Below are 25,040 nucleotides of genomic sequence, written 5' to 3'. Positions count from 1 at the left end.
AGAGACTGTCGGCGAAATCTCCCCCTCACTGCCCTAAAGAAATCGACATCAATGATTCAAGATGTGGACAATGTGTCGAGACAGCCATCGTGCCTCCGGCTCCTCCCTCCTCCCTTGGGGAGCTTACAGTCTCTCGCCAATTTCTCTCACTCTTTTAGCGTCCAGCCTGACCGTCGTGCGCAAGACGTACGGAGCAGAAGTCAATTATTATCTGCGTCTTTCTTAGTCCGTTTGTCTGTGGGATTAGTCTCCGTCGTGTTCCCAGGCTTATTTGACCAAACAGCTGAGGGTTTCTCCAGTCAGATTCGTCCGGTGATGGAGGGAAATGTTGCACCCTAGGATGATTTACTTGCCCCCGAGATGTGTTTCGTACCATGGTCCTCAGGGATCAAAACATTGGCCTCAAGAATCGTGTGGTCGTGCTGAAGGTGTCGTGCCGTCGTGCTCAAGTGTCGTGCCGTCGTCCTCGCGGGGTTTGAATACACCCACAGTTGTAACCTCTGCCACAGGCAAGAGACAACACTCTCCCTGCTACTGCTGCGGCTGCCGTTACGAGTGTATTACGTGTATAATACGGGCACTTTACAGGCTTACCTGTACTTCCCAACACTCTCATTGTTACAGCCACGACAACCAGTACAAAATATTGGAAATACCGCTACAACTACTGTCACAAATTTCAACATTTTGGTATCCATCTTTTGGACATGATTTCTATTTCCAAATGGTTCCTGATCATTTACATAAATTACTGGCCAATAACACACGTCCAAAAGCTAGAATGTGACTCTAAATTCACATTTATAAGACCCTCAATGTCATTTTATATTAAATTTCATTATGTTGATTCTAATGAGGATGTAATTAATTTAAGGACCGTTTCATGCCATTGAAAAAGACAGGTATTCGAGTTTCATTGCCAATTATACAACTTTTCCGGGTAGTCGTGCTATTAGTTAGCTCTTTATAGTCAATACAAAAAGCTGATTGGATGAAAATATTCGAGGCTGGTGCGTGTTACGCCACTCCGTATTTCTACCAGCTTTACAAACACAATAAATACGGCAGAATATCATAGTGAGGGAGCGATATCAGATCATTGTAAACACCGTACATGACTTCTTTATTATAAGCATCATTTCGCTATTCATTACCAACTTCAGCACGACGGTTGTACGACCCTTAAGCACGACAGTAAGACCCTGAGGCACGAGGGTACGACCTTTGAGCACGTTGGTACAGCTCTTGGGTATGATAACGTGGACTGCTGACCTGACCCTTAACGTTCAGATCAAAAGAACCAGGCAGGTCATCGTAACTAAAAGGGTTGTTCCGTACTACTCAAGGGTCGTACCATCGTACTAAAGGGTCGCACCGTCGTACTCAAGGGTCGTACCATCTTGCTCATAGGTCGCACCGTCGTGCTCAAGTGATTAAGGAAGTTGTTTTAGCCATAGTAAAGTTGGTCATTAATATTTCCAATCACTTTACCACTACTTTGTTACGTTCGGTAGAAATAAAAAGAAAAAGAGGACAGTGTTGTGCAACACCAGAGACAGGAATAGCCGGGGGAAAATTACTTCCCCAGATGTGTCTATGGCCTTTAGAATGACCTGTTTCAACTTCGCCCATGAATGTAACTGCAAAATACTTCCCAACATTAGAAAATTCTGTACTGAAAAGCAGATAACATCCCAGTTTCTGTTGCTCTGTGAAAAACCATTTTGACAGTATTTGATGAAAAGGAATTAAAGATAATCATAATGATAGTGCAAGATAAGAGATAAGTGATAAAGATGGAAGTGTTGATATAAACAGACAAGTTCGAGTGAGCAATATAAAAGTGGTTGTATTTCCATGGGTAAGTGGACGACGTGGTGATGGGGTAAATGGGCGACGTGTTGATGGGTAAATGGACGGCGTGGTGATGGGGTAAATGGGCGACGTGGTGATGGGTAAATGGACGACGTGGTGATGGGGTAAATGGGCGACGTGGTGATGGGTAAATGGGCGACGTGGTGATGGGTAAATGGGCGACGTGGTGATGGGTAAATGGACGACGTGGTGATGGGTAAATGGACGGCGTGGTGATGGGTAAATGGGCGACGTGGTGATGGGTAAATGGACGACGTGGTGATGGGGTAAATGGGCGACGTGGTGATGGGGTAAATGGACGACGTGGTGATGGGGTAAATGGCCGACCTGGTGATGGGGTAAATGGCTGACGTAGTGATGGGGTAAATGGACGACGTGGTGATGGGGTAAATGGACGACGTGGTGATGGGGTAAATGGACGACGTGGTGATGGGGTAAATGGACGACGTGGTGATGGGGTAAATGGACGACGTGGTGATGGGGTAAATGGACGACGTGGTGATGGGGTAAATGGACGACGTGGTGATGGGTAAATGGGCGACGTGGTGATGGGGTAAATGGACGACGTGGTGATGGGGTAAATGGACGACGTGGTGATGGGGTAAATGGACGACGTGGTGATGGGGTAAATGGACGACGTGGTGATGGGGTAAATGGACGACGTGGTGATGGGTAAATGGGCGACGTGGTGATGGGGTAAATGGACGACGTGGTGATGGGGTAAATGGACGACGTGGTGATGGGGTAAATGGACGACGTGGTGATGGGGTAAATGGACGACGTGGTGATGGGGTAAATGGACGACGTGGTGATGGGGTAAATGGACGACGTGGTGATGGGTAAATGGGCGACGTGGTGATGGGGTAAATGGACGACGTGGTGATGGGTAAATGGGCGACGTGGTGATGGGTAAATGGGCGACGTGGTGATGGGGTAAATGGACGACGTGGTGATGGGGTAAATGGACGACGTGGTGATGGGGTAAATGGACGACGTGGTGATGGGGTAAATGGACGACGTGGTGATGGGGTAAATGGACGACGTGGTGATGGGGTAAATGGACGACGTGGTGATGGGGTAAATGGACGACGTGGTGATGGGGTAAATGGACGACGTGGTGATGGGGTAAATGGACGACGTGGTGATGGGGTAAATGGACGACGTGGTGATGGGGTAAATGGACGACGTGGTGATGGGGTAAATGGACGACGTGGTGATGGGGTAAATGGACGACGTGGTGATGGGGTAAATGGACGACGTGGTGATGGGGTAAATGGACGACGTGGTGATGGGGTAAATGGACGACGTGGTGATGGGGTAAATGGACGACGTGGTGATGGGGTAAATGGACGACGTGGTGATGGGGTAAATGGACGACGTGGTGATGGGGTAAATGGACGACGTGGTGATGGGGTAAATGGACGACGTGGTGATGGGGTAAATGGACGACGTGGTGATGGGTAAATGGGCGACGTGGTGATGGGGTAAATGGACGACGTGGTGATGGGTAAATGGGCGACGTGGTGATGGGGTAAATGGACGACGTGGTGATGGGGTAAATGGACGACGTGGTGATGGGTAAATGGGCGACGTGTGATGGGTAAATGGACGACGTGGTGATGGGGTAAATGGACGACGTGGTGATGGGGTAAATGGACGACGTGGTGATGGGGTAAATGGACGACGTGGTGATGGGGTAAATGGACGACGTGGTGATGGGGTAAATGGACGACGTGGTGATGGGGTAAATGGACGACGTGGTGATGGGGTAAATGGACGACGTGGTGATGGGGTAAATGGACGACGTGGTGATGGGGTAAATGGACGACGTGGTGATGGGGTAAATGGACGACGTGGTGATGGGGTAAATGGACGACGTGGTGATGGGGTAAATGGACGACGTGGTGATGGGTAAATGGGCGACGTGTGATGGGTAAATGGACGACGTGGTGATGGGGTAAATGGACGACGTGGTGATGGGGTAAATGGACGACGTGGTGATGGGGTAAATGGACGACGTGGTGATGGGGTAAATGGACGACGTGGTGATGGGGTAAATGGACGACGTGGTGATGGGGTAAATGGACGACGTGGTGATGGGGTAAATGGACGACGTGGTGATGGGGTAAATGGACGACGTGGTGATGGGGTAAATGGACGACGTGGTGATGGGGTAAATGGACGACGTGGTGATGGGGTAAATGGACGACGTGGTGATGGGGTAAATGGACGACGTGGTGATGGGGTAAATGGACGACGTGGTGATGGGGTAAATGGACGACGTGGTGATGGGGTAAATGGACGACGTGGTGATGGGGTAAATGGACGACGTGGTGATGGGGTAAATGGACGACGTGGTGATGGGGTAAATGGACGACGTGGTGATGGGGTAAATGGACGACGTGGTGATGGGGTAAATGGACGACGTGGTGATGGGGTAAATGGACGACGTGGTGATGGGGTAAATGGACGACGTGGTGATGGGGTAAATGGACGACGTGGTGATGGGGTAAATGGACGACGTGGTGATGGGGTAAATGGACGACGTGGTGATGGGGTAAATGGACGACGTGGTGATGGGGTAAATGGACGACGTGGTGATGGGGTAAATGGACGACGTGGTGATGGGGTAAATGGACGACGTGGTGATGGGGTAAATGGACGACGTGGTGATGGGGTAAATGGACGACGTGGTGATGGGGTAAATGGACGACGTGGTGATGGGGTAAATGGACGACGTGGTGATGGGGTAAATGGACGACGTGGTGATGGGGTAAATGGACGACGTGGTGATGGGGTAAATGGACGACGTGGTGATGGGGTAAATGGACGACGTGGTGATGGGGTAAATGGACGACGTGGTGATGGGGTAAATGGACGACGTGGTGATGGGGTAAATGGACGACGTGGTGATGGGGTAAATGGACGACGTGGTGATGGGGTAAATGGACGACGTGGTGATGGGGTAAATGGACGACGTGGTGATGGGGTAAATGGACGACGTGGTGATGGGGTAAATGGACGACGTGGTGATGGGGTAAATGGACGACGTGGTGATGGGGTAAATGGACGACGTGGTGATGGGTAAATGGGCGACGTGTGATGGGTAAATGGACGACGTGGTGATGGGGTAAATGGACGACGTGGTGATGGGGTAAATGGACGACGTGGTGATGGGGTAAATGGACGACGTGGTGATGGGTAAATGGGCGACGTGGTGATGGGGTAAATGGACGACGTGGTGATGGGGTAAATGGACGACGTGGTGATGGGGTAAATGGACGACGTGGTGATGGGGTAAATGGACGACGTGGTGATGGGGTAAATGGACGACGTGGTGATGGGGTAAATGGACGACGTGGTGATGGGGTAAATGGACGACGTGGTGATGGGGTAAATGGACGACGTGGTGATGGGGTAAATGGACGACGTGGTGATGGGGTAAATGGACGACGTGGTGATGGGGTAAATGGACGACGTGGTGATGGGTAAATGGGCGACGTGGTGATGGGTAAATGGGCGACGTGTGATGGGTAAATGGACGACGTGGTGATGGGGTAAATGGACGACGTGGTGATGGGTAAATGGGCGACGTGGTGATGGGGTAAATGGACGACGTGGTGATGGGGTAAATGGACGACGTGGTGATGGGGTAAATGGACGACGTGGTGATGGGTAAATGGGCGACGTGGTGATGGGGTAAATGGACGACGTGGTGATGGGGTAAATGGACGACGTGGTGATGGGGTAAATGGACGACGTGGTGATGGGGTAAATGGACGACGTGGTGATGGGGTAAATGGACGACGTGGTGATGGGTAAATGGGCGACGTGGTGATGGGGTAAATGGACGACGTGGTGATGGGGTAAATGGACGACGTGGTGATGGGGTAAATGGACGACGTGGTGATGGGTAAATGGGCGACGTGTGATGGGTAAATGGACGACGTGGTGATGGGTAAATGGGCGACGTGGTGATGGGGTAAATGGACGACGTGGTGATGGGGTAAATGGACGACGTGGTGATGGGGTAAATGGACGACGTGGTGATGGGGTAAATGGACGACGTGGTGATGGGGTAAATGGACGACGTGGTGATGGGGTAAATGGACGACGTGGTGATGGGGTAAATGGACGACGTGGTGATGGGGTAAATGGACGACGTGGTGATGGGGTAAATGGACGACGTGGTGAGTATGATTTTATTTTCAGAAATGTGATGAGAATTGTCTCTCTAGTGATTTTATCTTCATTTCTCCGTATTTAGCTGTTAAGATCCCAAGGAATGAAGTCACATATAGAGTAGCAATACAATATACGCTGCCTGGATTGCAAACTTGGTGCCGCCTTGACCTCTTGTATACGACGGTACGACCCTGGATACGACGGTATGACCCTTGATACGACGGTACGTCCCTAGATACGACGGTATGACCCTTGATACGACGGTATGACCCTTGATACGACGGTATGAGCCTTGATACGACGGTACGTCCCTTGATACGACGGTATGACCCTTGATACGACGGTACTACCCTTGATACGACGGTACGACCCTTGATACGACGGTACGACCCTTGATACGACGGTACAACCCTTGGTACGGCGTGCGACCCCTGGGTATGATAGAGAGACATTTCACCTAATTCTCAGTGGTCGTATAGTCGTGCTCAAGGGTTGTGCTTAAATATATATAATATTACCAGAGGGAAAAAAGATATATGCATGAATTGAAAACAAATTATAACACAAATTCTGTTATCTGCCGTAAAATCAAATGATACACAAACATTTTACTGCTACGATTGGTGGATCACCAGGTGACTCTTAACGAAGCCATGGCAACGGTGGTCTTTTTCCCGCTAATTGGAGGGTGATGAATGTTTTGCAGCGACGTACGTGTTGTCTGCATTACTTCACATCAAATAACATTTTACATACATTAAAAAACATGTAGATATTATCAATACCTGGAGTGATTTTGTTCATTTCATGTACTAACGTGTGCACTGGACTCGTTGAAGACTTTTCTCTGATAAAGTTTTTAGGAAAGACGTTATGTAGTTACTCGTACGTGCATGTATGTCTTTGTTAGTCAGGTCCTGATGTGCAGTGAAGGTGTAATGTGGTGTACATCTTTCACGTCTGACGTATCTTTTGACGTGTTCTTATTACGTCTGATAACATCGTTCATAACCGTGCTTGAATATATATATACATATATATATATATATATTTTCTTTTCTTTTTTATTATACTTTTTCGCTGTTTCCCGCGTTAGCGAGGCAACGCAAGGAAACAGACGAAAGAATGGCCCAACCCACTCACACACACACACACACACACACACACACACACACACACACACACACACACACACACATATATATATATATATATATATATATATATATATATATATATATATATATATATATATGCTTTGTGTTTCGACTTCTGTTTGAACAACCATTCACCAATAAAGGGACATTAAAGAAAACGACACACGAATGCCCCATATTTTCTTTTCTGTATATCTTGCCTCGTCTGTCTCCAGATCCCGCAGAAGCAAGTGTCTGGGATGCCAGGATGTCGTTTCTTTCTCTGTATGAACTCTGACGAACCGGTTTCTTTCTCTCCCCCCGAGCAGGCAGAACCATTGTTGTTATTATTCATACATTCACCGTTGAATTATTCAGGTTAAATCTAGGCCATAACTCTTTATTATTCTGTCATTTGTTTGTTAATTTTGTGTAATGTTTGGGTTCGCTCGTCCTGCATTTTGAAGCTTTATCTGCTTCATACTTTTGCTCAGTACATTGCACTTATGTTATACTTAAGTTATAGTTTTGATTTGTGTTCAGTCGGTGTTGTCTAAGTTAAGGTGAATCTTCTCTGCCCACCATTTGTTTTTTATCATCGTTATCATCATTAGTTTATCTTCGCCGAGCCATTACTCCACCTGATGACTGTGTGACCCTTGGCAATTCAAGGATGGGCCGTTGTAATATCTGTTCCTTTCCCTTGACAGCCAAGCTTTGGAACTATTTAGTTTCTAGTATCTTTCCTAACAGCTATGATCCGACCCACTTAAAAGTAAGAATTTTAATTTCCTGCAAAACTGTTAGATCATGTTTTGTTTCTGGTTTCATTTCCTTGTCTTTTGAGCTTTCTTTATTCCTCATTTATAAAGCTTGACCTGAAAGAGGATATTTGTTCAAGACCAAAGTCTTTGACTTTCAAGCTGTATTGTTTTATCTGTGTCATGTTGGTCATTATCTGTGTCATGTTGGTCATTATCTGTGTCATGTTGCTCAGTATAGAAAAAGAGATCCATTTGTTACATCCGTTGTATCTCAGAACCATCAGTTCATTATGCGTTGTAGTTGTATTATGCCTCATCTATGTACCACATGTATGATACGTCTGTACAATGCCCATATGATACCCTTTCCTCAGACGTTGCCCATCTGGGGTTATGATATAACCCCTCGAGGCAGCGATCATAAGCTAGCGTAGGGAGAGTCTAGGATAAACTGCCTCTTATGCATACGTAAGTTTTGGATTGTAATAATACCAAAAATAAGATGGCAAGGGAGGATGGTGGACCGTGTTAAGGAGCCACGACTCATGTCTGGGTGAGGAGCCTAGGCGACTCTTTAATGACATATGATTATAGAAGTCTCTCTCTCTCTCTCTCTCTCTCTCTCTCTCTCTCTCTCTCTCTCTCTCTCTCTCTCTCTCTCTCTCTCTGATCTTAAAGAAAACTTGGTTCTGTAGTTCGAACTGTTTCGACTCAAGATTCGGTAGTTTTTTCATGTTTCTTTAAGGAATTTGATGTTTTCGTGTTTCACCGAGAGGTTTATTATGGCATTGTGTTTCATTAATCAAATAAAGAGATAAAGAGGAAAAAGAGTAGATAGCTAGACAGATTTAAAGAAATAAACAGAGAGATAAACCGATGGATGTATAGCTGTAGTAGAAGATACAAATACGAGAATAGATATTTCTAAATTGGAACAATAACAAGGCAAGATATGATACCACAGCTCTCTCGTAACCTACTATATATACATCGTACCCGTATCTACAAAAGAATGGGAATATAGCAGTAAACTTGGAAAATTACTCATATATTATTTAGATGAAAATGGCAAGTTAAATCATAGCTGAAAATTAAGCTAGAAGCTTAGCGAGAAGTATTTTTGGCACATAAACTGCGCATATCTTGCCACAAATCTGGATTAAAACAAATTCGCGTGCATAACCTAACCATTTATTTATCTTCCGTTAATTTGGTAAAGTTTTTAATTTATTCATGGGTGGATATATTCGGTTATCTGATGAAAATAACGTCATATAACATTCTGCCAAATTTCAGCCTAAAATTCACAGGAATAATGACCACGTGAAAAAAAAGAAAAAGCACGTTTAACATTATCATTATTTAACAGTGAAGAACAGATTCCTGACGTTTAAAACTGTATAGATCTTAAAAGATGGCTTAATTAAACATTTATCTTGGATATCACCGGAGATCGAGGCTATAAACCCCAATGATGAAAGACTACACCAGTCCAGATTAATATAGGAGTTACAGAGAGACGGTAAGGGTTATGATAATGCCATTTTAACATTCATCTGCCACCCAGCCATGCATGCATCAAAGAGAACAACGGAATATTCAACGGGGAACCATGATAAAAAAGATATATTTGACAGGAATAAGTTAATCATATTAAACACCAGAGTTGAACACTCCTCTGGGAAGCACATAAAACAGATATATGATGGTTTCATGTCAATCATATCATCCAGAGGAGAGTTGAACACCGAGTCGGGAATCACCCAGGATTGGAGCCCCTTAATTAGAGACAATAGGTCTTATGCCCTGAATGGCTGGACCCAATTGGGGATGTGTGTATGAGGACCGGAGCCCCAAATCAGGGCGTTCATTATGGCTGGGCACACTGCTATTCGTGAGGGGCCCCTCCTGCACAAAAGAACTCCTCGGAAATGAATAGGAATTTATCATATTTCTCTTAAGGATGTAATTATTCTCCTTTTTTTTATTTTCATAATCGCTCAATTCAAATTATTCATATATTTCTACCGGAGACTGAAGAAAAAATGGGTTCTGGTCTCATTATAGCTAATGGGGAGACGGAGGAAATGTATCAATTTTTTCTTATATTTTTTGAATTGGAATCTGAGAGACATTTAGAAGCTTTAACTGTTGAAGCTTACAGACTTGAGATGATTATATAACTGGAAGTTTTATAGTCTCGAAATATGTACAAGACTGGAAGGTTAAAGTCATGAGATAATTTAGATACTTTCAAAAGACTGATTAAGTAGGATTGAGTGTCATCTATAACTGGGTTCTCTTCTCTTATCTTCCTTTTGAAACCTCAGTATAGCTTGTAGTTCTGAGACATATTGTAACTTCAGTATAGCTTGTAGCTCTGAGACATATTGAAACTTCAGTATAGCTTGTAGCTTCTGAATAGTACTTCATATAGCTTGTACTCTGAGCATTTGACTCAGTATAGCTTGTAGCTCTGAGACATATTGTAACTTCAGTATAGCTTGTAGTTCTGAGACATATTGAAACTTCAGTATAGCTTGTAGCTCTGAAACATACTGGAAAACCATAAACCATTATTTTCGGTCTGCCTGTAGAGCAGAACATATGCATCTAGTTGTCTATGTTATGAGAGGTCTGACAGCATCATATGTAACTTCCCATTTTTTCATGGTAGAGTCCACTATCTATGTTTTCTTGTACCATTATTTTCCTTTCATTGTCCCGGTAATTGTAACATTGTATCTCTCGTACTGCCTTCTCTTCCTGTGACTACTTGTGGGCTTCTTTGTCCTTGTGTTATGGTATGTTGACCACACTCTACCCTCCCCTTCACTCGTCTCATAGTGGTGCTATGTGTCCCACACACCATACTTTGTTCTCTCATGGTAAAGCTGTTCCAGTGTGACTGTTCAGTCGCAGACAACTTCCTTTGTTCTGTTCTGTCCTAGTATAAATGATAACCCTCACACCGTTAGATTTGTTCTGTCATAGTAGAACTGTTCATCCCTACGCACCTGTCAAAGTAGAACTGTGTACTTTTCTTCGTTCTTCACGTCCCCACCCTAACACACACACACACACACACACACACACACACACACACATAGTCATGGTCTTGCTCATAGGTACCATGATATTCCCTCAGGTATGTGGAAGTCGTCACTCCCTCGTTCCAGGGAATGGTAATTAGTTATCATGGGTGTGGTTATTATTCTCCCTTCCCTATGTTCCTCTCCTCCTGCCTCACTGTACGAGTTATGAAACAGTTTATACCATTATCTGTAAGTGCCTCGTATTCGATATAATATATACATGAAATACAATAAAGATATGTGGGTAGCAGATTATTAAGAGTGATGATAGTTTGAAAGTGATATCATTTTATTGTCTAGAAGAAAGTCTGCGATGTCCATATAGGACTGGCGTGAAAAACACTCACGGAAGAGTTCTGTGAAAAGATGAAGACCATTGAATATGAGAAGGGTATTAGTTAGACTTGATTCTAGCTTTTCTCATCTAGTGATCCTGGGTTAGTCAGTCCTGATACTAGAGTTTTTTTTTCACCCCTGAGACCTAGAGGTAGTCACCCCATACCAACTCTCTCCCACTGAATCTAGAGAGTTGTTGATAGTGATTCTGGTGGTTGGTTGGGGGAGATAGAGTTACTGGTGTGTGCTCTAGCATGGTTATGGTGACATGGTAACTTACAGTTGTCACAGTCACTTATCATAGCATCAGTTGATACCATAGCAATGGTTGAAGCTTTTCCATCCGCTTCCTGGTCACCTAAAGCACTTCACTTCCTCCAGGTTTTCCTCATTCAGACTTACGCTATCTTACCTCATCCCTCTACTTCACCTCCTCACCTTCGTCTTATTTCCATCAACTTTCAACTTTTTCTTAATCATTTATTTACCAGCCTCTATCCTACTATTGCGGCTCAAGTCTTCAGCCAGTACTATAGTGTTCAGAAATCTTTGGGTCAGTTTCAGCCACAAAGAACGACATTTTGTATCATCTGTACCATAGATCACAGTACCTGTAACCTGTACTAACTTGGTTCACAAATGAGGATTATTCTCATCTCTGCCATCGTTGCTATCATGGCTCTGGTCTACAGTGCAAGAACGAATAGCATAGTCTACATACAAAATATCATTATTTTGCTTTAGTCTTTAAACTCTGTGATTTTTTTTCAACACAGGATGTTTCTTTCTCTCTGTGTGTTACATTTCCCCTTTCCACGTACTCACATTTTCCCACATTTCTCCCCCATCAGAACAGACTTTGCCATCATTTTCATCACTACACTCCACCTGTCAATAGAGTTCCTTACGACCCTTTTATTTTTCCTTCCTCACCGTCATCACTTCCTCCTTAGCTTATCAATAACCATTATTCATTACTCATCACGTCCCGTCTCCCTCCCTCCCTCATTTATCGCAACCCCTATATCACGCACTCACCATTCCTCTTTCCTTTGGTAAACCTTTAGTCTTTGATATCCTCTCTCCATCTGTATAGATTACAAATATAGTATCATATTTCTCTTCTCCAGAACACAGCCTCGTCATAGACCATCAGCACTTCTGTTACCAGACCCCCTCGTGTATCCCCATACACTTATGCCCGTCTCTCACCCCCCAGACGCCACTCTCTGGGTTCCTTCACCAACACGTCCCCTCAGACACTGGTCCCTCCTTTGTAGGAGCAGTGGAGCCGTCCCCTCGAACACGGATATGGCCAGATCTATCAGCTCTGAACCTGTGACGTTTCCTATATTTCCTCATGCCTCCCATTTCCACGCTCTTCACGCCTTTTACCTTTCGGTCCATCATCGGCAGTCTACCCCCAGCCCAGGCATTTATCTGCCACATCCACTTCCCTTGCAGCCTGACGCCTGCCTGGAAACACATCCAGGATATCAAATCCCAAAAGATTGCAGCTGTTATCTGGAATGTACAGTAATGTTGTTAAGTCTCCTTGGTTGTTGTCTGACGCATTTCTAAATGTTCTTTCAAAGACGTGTGAATATACATTACATGTGAATGAATGAGGGATTAAGTAATTACGTAAATTCATTAATGGCTGATGCGTTGATGGTAATGACGATGTTCAACTTAACTTAGAACAGTATTCCTTTCTTCCATAACTACAGAGCTACCTAACTATCTTTCTTCCGTAACTACCAGTCTTACATAAAGCTGCCAAACATTATTCCTATCTTCCATGTCTACCAGACTTACATAAAGCCTAAACTACCATGTATAACTACCAGACATACAGAACTACTAAACTACCATCCATAACTACCAGACTTATGTAGAGCTCCCAGGTCCACTATAATAATATCCCAGACTACTCGTGTACTGTATAGATATACCTTATATAGCTCTTGATCTGGCCTCAAACTGTACCCGACAAACTTACTTCTCCATCCGACCAACTACCCGACTAACTATCCTAACGACCCCGAACAACCACTCACTGGGAACTTTCCGTTCTCAGGAAAAAATCTAACTTGTCACAGTTACCTTAAACTTGGCAGATTACTTTAATTCTTGAGTTGTTTTTTTCTCAACAAAGTGTAATTAAGTAATATATATATATAACCCCCAATTATCGTTATTTGTTGCACAATTATTCTTCTTAAGAAGGAGTTAAGATCAATATATCAAGGTGTATATATATATATATATATATATATATATATATATGTATGTATATATATATATATATATATATATATATATATATATATATATATATATATATATATATATATATATATATATATATATATATATATATGCTGTTTGTTTGAGCTTGTACATGTGTATGTGTGTCTCATTGCTAATGTATATATGTTTACATTTGTTTGTTTCGTCATCTGGTTTGATGCATGTCCTGACTCTTTAGATTTCACCTGCTCATTATTGGATTAACAACTCATAACAGATAGATATTAATAACATATCATAGGAGTAGCAGAGGCGGTGGCAGGCAGGCTCAAGCACCAACGTATCTATGCTCTAAAAAGTCGACCATTTGACTGAATATGTGTTAGTGATGTACGACGTAGACCCATCTGGTGAGTAACCCACGTATCTACTACCTAAGCAGACGACTCAAAAAAATTATTCGACTGATCACATCGTCGCCGTATCTGAGCCAAACACACTGAGTAACCTACATACATGAAGCAGACAACTGCCTGCTTTGTACTTTGCATCATTCCCTTACCCCGTGTCACAAGGGGAACTTTCCCTTCTGTCTCAGACCCAAGTACACTCAGCTATCCCTCGGGACACACAGTCGCCTCCTCTCCATTTCCTATTCATCACCTGGGACCAGGAAGCTTGAAGTTACCGTCAGTGTTTTCCCTTTTTTCTTCTTCTTTTGGTCTTAATGAGAAAGTGTCCTCAGACTGCTGGCCTTCCCCAAGTGCTTGTACTGAGAGCTTCCGTCGTGTTAATGGCTCTACCTCACCGGCCAACAGTAGTAGTTTCTGCATGATTTAATTCTTCGTGAGGTTGTTTATAAGAAATTACACTTCTTGCTCAAATAGGAGGAAAACACTTGAGGAAATCACGCCAACTATCCTGGGAGATGATGGTTCAAGTTCACTCGGTTCCTACTGTACTTTAAGTCACGTAAATTCATGATGGCTACCATTGTTTCCAAGATGTTTGATGTGTCTCTCCTGTTGAGCCGTTACGATGTCTGTATCTTTCCCTTCACCGCTAAGTGTTGGAAGTATTTACCTTGTCGTTGAAAACCAAATTTTCTAATTCTTGCAAAATATTTACATGTTTTCTTCTTTATTTCTCTATAGTTTTAATTTTCGTTTTTATCTCATTTCTTTTAATGTCTGTTCCGATTGTGACTGCAGTTCGTTACTGTAATTTCCGACGTGAGGAAACAAATCTTTATCATTCATGGTCGCGATGCCATTGTTATCAACGTCAAATGGAAAACAAAAAGAAACATTTACAAAATACACTTCAGTAATCCCTCTACGAACCTACCCATTACAGCAAGGCTGTAAAGTCAAAACCTGTAACCCCAGATGATCCTCATGTAAGGATCTTTCGAAGGTTTTCATCAGAAGTGCATGTTGTGTTTTTTCCGCCAGCACTCAAAGGTCAGTCGCTGGTTTATGATGCTCCCATTTGTATCACCCCCGTAGTAGACTGAGCCTCTAACACAAACAGATGTTCCCACACGGTCGCTCAGCCATCGTCACCTGCTTTACCTGAACATCATCAGCAGAAGAGTAATAGCTGGTGATGGCTCTCTCAGTTAATTATGAGGCACATTATTAAGACGTCACATCACGAACAGCCCGGAAATAGGACACGAATCCCTCCTGACAGCTTTTTAATTTCTTTTTTTTTTTCTATGTCGTTCCCGGCTTCCTCCTTTTCCCTCGATGCCTTTTCCCCTCCTTCGCGGTTTAAAAAGTTTGGAGCTATGATGAGGGGAGCGAATGGGGGAGATTAATGAGGGTAAGAAGACTAAATATTTATGTGTTCATGGTTGAGAGTGATGAGTGGAGTTAATGGTCCCTGGATGCTGGGTACAGAGGCAGGAGAGAGAGAGAGAGAGAGAGAGAGAGAGAGAGAGAGAGAGAGAGAGAGAGAGAGAGAGAGAGAGAGAGAGAGAGAGAGTGGTGGAGCTCCAGGGTAGTATTGCCAAGCCTGACAGACACAACTGTTGGTGTCTTCCACACACACAGAGACCTTCCAGGTCATCATAAACATCCCCTTACCACTTACCCGATGCTCATACTATCATACACATTATTCATACAGAGTTATACAAGTCTCATGATGAATCGCAAGCATTATACAACTCACCTCCTCTCCTTCCTCACAACTTCCTGCCACATCCCATCCATGATCATTTACATCTTGAATTTTTAAGAGAAGTTTCTTTTTTCAAAATTTATTCAGATTTCTTATTTTTTTTTTTTTTTCCTTTTTAATGATATTGAATGTTCCTTCGCCCTCTCTGACTAACTGCCAGTCTCGGGTGTTGTTTCAAACATAGCTGCTACCAAAGGAGTTATATATCACTGTTCCCACACATTGTCTCATCTAAGTATTCATCTCGACAAGTAGAAATAAGAATTACCTTTTGTGTTTTGTATGGTAAGCTTTATTCAACATTGGTAAATCATTCATCTCCAAGTGGCTGTGATCTTTAAGAAATGTTGACTTTATCTACTCTTCCAAAGTTCCATTTCATATATCATTCGGCTTTTCATACCGCTGTTGTAGTATTTTTTAATGTTACTGAGCACTAAGAAAAAAATCACTTTTATCTACTAATCTAATCTACCTATCACTAAAGACGATTTATTTATATATTTATTTCTACTACCTCATGAAGGATAGAGACAGCTGTTGATCAAACACTCACAAAACGTCTCTGTCCTTCATGTTGTCATCTACCACCACAGACAACCCTCTTACTTCCCTCTGAAATACATGTATGAGTCATTAAGCTCACACTACCTTACTTTTACTCAGCGTTGCCTTATGCTTCCTGCTTATCCTCTCTTCAAACAATGGAGCTTTGCGGTGGCTGCAGATGCTGTTAGCCCGCCCCTGACTGCTCCAAGCTAATGCAGATTAAAGTTTATGGATTGGCGAATCAGTTTACCCTTCTTTTACTGTGGGCACATTATCAGCAAACATGCATACAAGGGACGCTTAATCCTCTTAGAATGGCGTCCCAGATTCTGCACCTTGAAAGCCATATTTATGAATGATGGAAGAGTTATAGAAAGGGTCGTCATGAAGTCCCAATTAGTTGGTTGTTACAATAAATTCAAGAGATAGGGAACACCCCACGAGTGTAGAACTCCCCCCTCCCCCTGTGCTGTAATTACCAATTGCAGTAGTTACGGTATTGCTTCCAGTCACTATCAATGCTTCAGCATCACTACCAAAGGCTTACAAAACAGACCTAATTAATGCTTGATAATGGACGCCCATTGACTCAATTTTTTCCCCATCTAGAACAATGACCCGTAAACACGACTATTGTCCTCGAGTCCAATAAAATATCTATCGTACTTTGATCATGACCTAGTAAACAACCTAAATATTTTGATCATGACCCAGTAAACAAGGTAGATATTTTGATCACAACCTGGTAAAGAACCTATGTACTTTGATCACGACCTGGTAAACAGTCAATAATATGTTGATCATGACTTAATAAACAAGCATAAGTAAAGTCTTATTATCTCTAATTCGTAGAATGTAACTTGCAAAGTTTTTTTTCATAACTGCTATCCTCATGTGACTCTGTGACCCGTAATTGTTTCATTTATCTCATTTTATTTTCTAAAGAGTTAAAGATTATGATTTTAATGCCATGACATTAGATCGTGAAGTGTATTTATTTATTCTTTTTTTTGTTACAGAAATTCCACCCAAGTGTTGGTGTGTGTCCCAAGTTTTCTTTCTTTATCCTGACCGATAATTATCATTTTAATGTTTTGTACCAAGATGTCCCCCACCATTCCCTTAATACTTAAAGCTTCTATAATGGAAGTTTGATGTTAAAGTTTATTTCATTGTAACATACTGTCTGTTTTGTGGTTAATGATTGAAATTCTTAAAAAGTCTGGGTGTTGCTTGGTACATTGTATGTTGAGACGTTGAATTTTTCCAGAGTTTTATGCGGCTTTACGAAAAGGATCGTCGCGCTGCCTTGGTAGAAATCTTACCTCCAATTTATTTCATGAATCTTCTTCCTTCATCATAGGAATTCTTAATCAGTCAAGGTTTCAGGCTAATTTCTGCGCGTGTGTGAAAGTCTATACGAACGTATAAGGGGGAGGGACCAGACATAATTAGTTTCTCAGTTACCCTGCAATGATAGTCCTGCAAGAAACAGTCTGTTGCACTAAATTAAATCTCCACCCCAACCTGGAATTTGATTAAATCTCTGTTCTGGTTGAGAACCTTTTTCTTCCCCTGGTACTGCATTCAAGTACCAGAGATCTACAGATAAACGCGACCCACATGATTGACATTCATAGTCCACTGTAGATTTTAATGAAGATATATACATTCATGTTCCCTTAGAGATAATCTTCTTCAATGTTTCTTTTAATTTCTCAGTATGGAGATACATATATCTCCCTGACCCATCACGGGGGTTTACTGATGCCATGTGAGATCAGTCATCTTGGTTTTATATCAAATTATCTTTATATAGACAGCATTCCTGGCAGTTTGTTCTCAAGCTGCACTTTTTTACTTTTTTCATCGTTTGTAAGCGTACGCTAATATATATATATATATATATATATATATATATATATATATATATATATATATATATATATATATATATATATATATATATATATATATATATATATATATAAATGTTTTCATATTTGATCGTTTCCCGCGTTAGAGAGGTAACTCTTTCTCTCCATATTTACAAACCATTTCAGCACACCCTCTTCAGTTGTCTTAACAATACTTTTCATTTTTACATCTTTTACCTTTTCATTACTTGATCAAACCACCTCACCACTTACTGTCCTCAAACATTTCATTTCCAAGAGCTCCGCCCTCCTTCGCGCAGCCTTATGTATAAACCCCTCGCGTCCATATGATATTGATAGGACTACTATACCTTTAAGGATACCCATTTTTGTTTTTCCACGTAACGGTCTCTCTTTCCACACATTCTTCCGCCTTCCCAGAACCTTCGCCCCCTCTCCCACCTGACGGCTCACTTCCGCTTCCATAGTTCCATTCGCTGCAATGTCCACTCCCTGGTATCTAAGACACTTCACTTTCTCCAATTTTTCCCCATTCAGACTTACACTCAACCCAACTTGTCCCTCAACCCCACTAAACCAAATATCCTTGCCTTTAGTTTTATTTGCTCTCAGCTTCCTATCACACATTTTTCCAAAGTCAATCACCAACTTCTGCAGTTTCTCACTCGAATATGCCACCAGTGCTGTATCATCAGTAAACAACAACTGACCCACTTCCCAGACGCTTTCATTCCCCACAGACTGTAAGCTCGCCCCATTTATGAGGCTCGTGCAGTTTCAAAGTGCATTGTCCGCTAGAGTAAGAAGATCCTCGATGATACAGCCTCACTGAAGGTGACTTTGCTCTCGCGGGGTAACGAACACATCCCAATCCCTCTCTGTAACTCACTAAAACACGTCACGTCATTAAATCTACCGGATCACCAACGCTAACAAATATCTAATCACCTCTCAGTTCCTCTCACTGTAATCAGCATAGCACTGTTAATCAACCCACAATTCCCTATAGTTAAATCACCCAACATTCCCTCCAGTCAAGTCAGCCACCAGTACCCACCCACCCCAACACACACACACACACACACACACACACACACACACACACACACACACACACACACACACACACACACACACACACACACACACACACACACACCCTCCCCTATTCCAATCAACCCATCAGTCCATTCACTATAAAACCATCCTACCAATCCCCTTCATTCGAATCCTACGACCAATCCCAATCCACGAAACTAAACCACAGTCGACATCACGATTGGTAGTCATTCTGTAAATATATGTACAGATCTGTCCCCATATTGCACCAGAGTTTAATTTGTTGAGGTGATGGGGAGATTTTTTTTATCTGTTTTCTCCCCCCTTTGCTCCCATCCCCTCACCAACTGCCTGCCCGCCTCCCCTCACGTGTTACCACTCCCCTCGTACGACTGGGGAGGCGAGGGATGGGGTGAGGGCTGGCAGGCAGCGCCCCCCACCACCACCACGAACCACTCTCCCCAGGCCCTGGTTCCTTATATTGGTGGTGGTGGTGGTGTTGGACTGGGTTAGGGGAGTATTATGGTTGGTGGCCACTGTGGTAGATTACTGGTACGAAAAGTGGCCGAGGAGACAAGGTAATATGTACTGAGTCTTCACACATACTGAAATGTATACGTTGTAATATACATACATTCATGCTAACTACACACTCACACACACACACACACACACACACACACACACACACACACACACACACACACACACACACACACTGAGGTTATGGTTAATGTATAAAACATACATCAATTTACTAAACTGTATGATAATCGAGAATGATCAAGAGATGAGGTTCCCCGAGTGTAAAACTCCCTCCAAGCACAGAGCAAATAGGCAGTTACATACACACGACTGAACAGCAGCACAGCTGATAACACAATATTCCTTACGCAAATGATTCTGAAAACTATAAAAGAGAATAAAAAGGATGAAAAGAAGGAAATGGTTTAGGGCTTAAACCAAAATTTACACTGGATATGTATTCCGTTTCACTGATTAACTGCGGAATATTTGCTTTTGTAAATATAACTCGCTCATCATAGATTAAATCAGATATGAAATAGCAACAATTCATCTGTCAGACACACAAAGCAACGATGATAATTCCGGGATCTATCTGACTGTTATCTTCATTGAAAATATTCCAATTAAACCATATCCAAAACAGGGTTTTGTTCACAACCTTTGGCCATTGTATCTTGTGTGTCATATTTGTATCTCATGATATATATATATATATATATATATATATATATATATATATATATATATATATATATATATATATATATATATATATATATATATATATATATATATATATATATTGTCATCCCTGGGGATAGGGGAGAAAGAATACCTCCCACGTATTCCCTGCGTGTCGTAGAAGGCGATTAAAAGAGGCAGGAGCTGGGGACTGGAAATCCTCCCTTCCTGTATTACTTTCGTTCAAGATCATATAACCAGTATTCTCCGGGTTCCCTAGTAATACAGCTCTGATATTTTTCAAACTATGTATTCTGACTGTAGTTTAGATTTCTTTTTATTCTTTCGGTGTGAGTATTTAAAGAATGATGATTAGTGAAGCAGATTAGAATAATTCAATGTCAGTGAATGCGGTATATATATATATATATATATATATATATATATATATATATATATATATATATATATATATATATATATATATATATTATTATTTTTTTATTATACTTTGTCGCTGTCTCCCGCGTTTGCGAGGTAGCGCAAGGAAACAGACGAAAGAAATGGCCCAACCCCCCCATACACATGTATATACATACGTCCACACACGCAAATATACATACCTACACAGCTTTCCATGGTTTACCCCAGACGCTTCACATGCCTTGATTCAATCCACTGACAGCACGTCAACCCCGGTATACCACATCGCTCCAATTCACTCTATTCCTTGCCCTCCTTTCACCTTCCTGCATGTTCAGGCCCCGATCACACAAGATCTTTTTCACTCCATCTTTCCACCTCCAATTTGGTCTCCCTCTTCTCCTTGTTCCCTCCACCTCCGACACATATATCCTCTTGGTCAATCTTCCTCACTCATCCTCTCCATGTGCCCAAACCACTTCAAAACACCCTCCTCTGCTCTGTCAACCACGCTCTTTTTATTTCCACACATCTCTCTTACCCTTACGTTACTCACTCGATCAAACCACCTCACACCACACATTGTCCTCAAACATCTCATTTCCAGTACATCCATCCTCCTGCGCACAACTCTATCCATAGCCCACGCCTCGCAACCATACAACATTGTTGGAACCACTATTCCTCAAACATACCCATTTTCGCTTTCCGAGATAATGTTCTCGACTTCCACACATTCTTCAAGGCCCCCAGAATTTTCGCCCCCTCCCCCACCCTATGATCCACTTCCGCTTCCATGGTTCCATCCGCTGCCAGATCCACTCTCAGATATCTAAAACACTTCACTTCCTCCAGTTTTTCTCCATTCAAACTCACCTCCCAATTGACTTGACCCTCAACCCTACTGTACCTAATAACCTTGCTCTTATTCACATTTACTCTTAACTTTCTTCTTCCACACACTTTACCAAACTCAGTCACCAGCTTCTGCAGTTTCTCACATGAATCAGCCACCAGCGCTGTATCATCAGCGAACAACAACTGACTCACTTCCCAAGCTCTCTCATCCCCAACAGACTTCATACTTGCCCCTCTTTCCAGAACTCTTGCATTTACCTCCCTAACAACCCCATCCATAAACAAATTAAACAACCATGGAGACATCACACACCCCTGCCGCAAACCTACATTCACTGAGAACCAATCACTTTCCTCTCTTCCTACACGTACACATGCCTTACATCCTCGATAAAAACTTTTCACTGCTTCTAACAACTTTCCTCCCACACCATATATTCTTAATACCTTCCACAGAGCATCTCTATCAACTCTATCATATGCCTTCTCCAGATCCATAAATGCTACATACAAATCCATTTGCTTTTCTAAGTATTTCTCACAAACATTCTTCAAAGCAAACACCTGATCCACACATCCTCTACCACTTCTGAAACCACACTGCTCTTCCCCAATCTGATGCTCTGTACATGCCTTCACCCTCTCAATCAATACCCTCCCATATAATTTACCAGGAATACTCAACAAACTTATACCTCTGTAATTTGAGCACTCACTCTTATCCCCTTTGCCTTTGTACAATGGCACTATGCACGCATTCCGCCAATCCTCAGGCACCTCACCATGAGTCATACATACATTAAATAACCTTACCAACCAGTCAACAATACAGTCACCCCCTTTTTTAATAAATTCCACTGCAATACCATCCAAACCTGCTGCCTTGCCGGCTTTCATCTTCCGCAAAGCTTTCACTACCTCTTCTCTGTTTACCAAATCATTTTCCCTAACCCTCTCACTTTGCACACCACCTCGACCAAAAAAAAAATATATATATATATATATATTCATATATATATATATATATATATATATATATATATATATATATATATATATATATATATATATATATATATATATATATATATACACGATGCAAAATTTTGACGGACAGATGTCTCTCTCTCTCTCTCTCTCTCTCTCTCTCTCTCTCTCTCTCTCTCTCTCTCTCTCTCTCTCTCTCTCTCTCTCTCTCTCTCTCTCTCTCTCTCTCTCGGTGTCAACTTCATCTCTCACCAAATTTAACCTCCCTGACCTTGACCTTTGATCTCTTGACCTCAAAATATTTGCAAATACATCAGGTCAAAATCATTAGTTTCCTATACGTTTTGAACTATTATATGAACAGACAGACAGATGAACAGACTCCAATACATGTATATATATATATATATATATATATATATATATATATATATATATATATATATATATATATATATATATATATATATATAACCAAGATGAAAAGTGTAATATATATACCGTGAGTAAGCTGAATATTTTGAGCAAATATGACTGATACAAAGGTATATTTTTTATAGCTAGACTTGAGTATGATCATATCTGATCTGAGATCATAGTTATACGTTACGTATGAAAACAGAAACATGATTACACTGTTGATATATATTCCCAACTCCGCGGTACGAATTCCAAGTCTATTTGCAATATATTGTTTTTCCTTTTATCCTCCCTTCCTCCCTGTGCCCGTGGATAGGAAGTGTGTATTGCCCTGCATTATTACCGGCACAAATATCGAATTGCCAAATCTCATCTCATCACTTCGCTTTCACCAGTCGAGCTGATTTGCTTTCAAAAAAATTTACGAGAGTGAGCTGATCCGGTTTCTGTATTTTAGATACGACACCTAGATTGACAGGGCAAAGGACGTGGATGCAATAGCGCCTTTAGCGTTGCAGTTTCCTCGGGTGCTCTGTCAAATACCCCATCACCAACCATGAAAAATTCCACTCTCACACGGGAATCAATCCTGCATTTCATTTATGTTCTTAAATCTTTTTCTTGGTATTTTCACTCGCAAGGGTTAGGATTTGAACGTGTATCAATTTCCTTTTTCTCTCTCGGTTCTGTGTGTATATATATATATATATATATATATATATATACTATTTTGTGTACGTTTAAGAACCAAACTCTCTCTCTCTCTCCTCTTAACCTTTTTCAACTTTAGTTGCTATTATTGTACTTATATAATGATAGATCAATCTGTCTATCTCTTGTATCCACTTATCTGTTTGTATCCATTTTCAGACACCAGCTTCTGTAGTTTCTCCCTCCATAAATCTCACATATAAATTCCCCAGTTTCTCTAAGTATCTCTCGGAAAAAAAGATAATGGTCAAGACAAACACGTAATTCACACATCCTGTACCACTCCTGAAACCACAATGTCCTTCCCCACTCTGTACATACCACCACCCTCTTGATGACCCCTCTCTCATACACCTTAAAAAGTTTACTCATCAACTCTATACCTCTGTAATTCGAACATACACAATGTCCTCTGTGCCTTTATACACTGGTATAGTGACACCATCCGAGCATTTCCATGATCTCCAAATACATTCAAGTGTCACTACGAATCTTTAGTGTCTCAGGACTTGGGGCTCAGTATGGAGTAGTGGGAGTAAATATGTATATTGTTAAAACGCATTTATGATCTCCAGTTTGATTGGTCGTCGACAACATTCTAATTAAGGACAGATTATCTCACTGATCATATTACCTTTGAAAGAGTATTGGTCAGTCTCGAACTATATAGTATGTAACTTTCATTTCCAACTTACCTATAGACTCATTCTGAGTATCAATATGGTTTTATTTTATGTTCAACCTGTTTTAACCTTTGAAATTTTTATTGATTCTAAATTGAAAAAGTTCAGAGCGTGTATGTCTCACGAATTCGCAGTGCGTGTACGACTATGGCGGTGTTTTGATTCGTATGAGAAACTGACCTCATTCTTTGTGGTCTCCTACGACTTTAAGCCAGGGAGGGACGAGCGGGTCAGGGATCCATCCCTCGCCAGGAGAGTTTGAACACGTCATCATCTCGAACACTAATTCGTAGAGACAAATTTATGCCCAGCGCAGGATTAGTACAACTTTTGGTGTCGTTGGTCAGGTAATAAAGGTGAATATTGTGTCGTGTGGCAGCACAAGTTGTGGCAAAGCACAAGTTATCATACA

This window comes from Panulirus ornatus, chromosome 53, assembly GCF_036320965.1.
Source record: "Panulirus ornatus isolate Po-2019 chromosome 53, ASM3632096v1, whole genome shotgun sequence".
NCBI lineage: Eukaryota > Metazoa > Arthropoda > Malacostraca > Decapoda > Palinuridae > Panulirus > Panulirus ornatus.
This window is presented reverse-complemented; position numbering follows the sequence as displayed.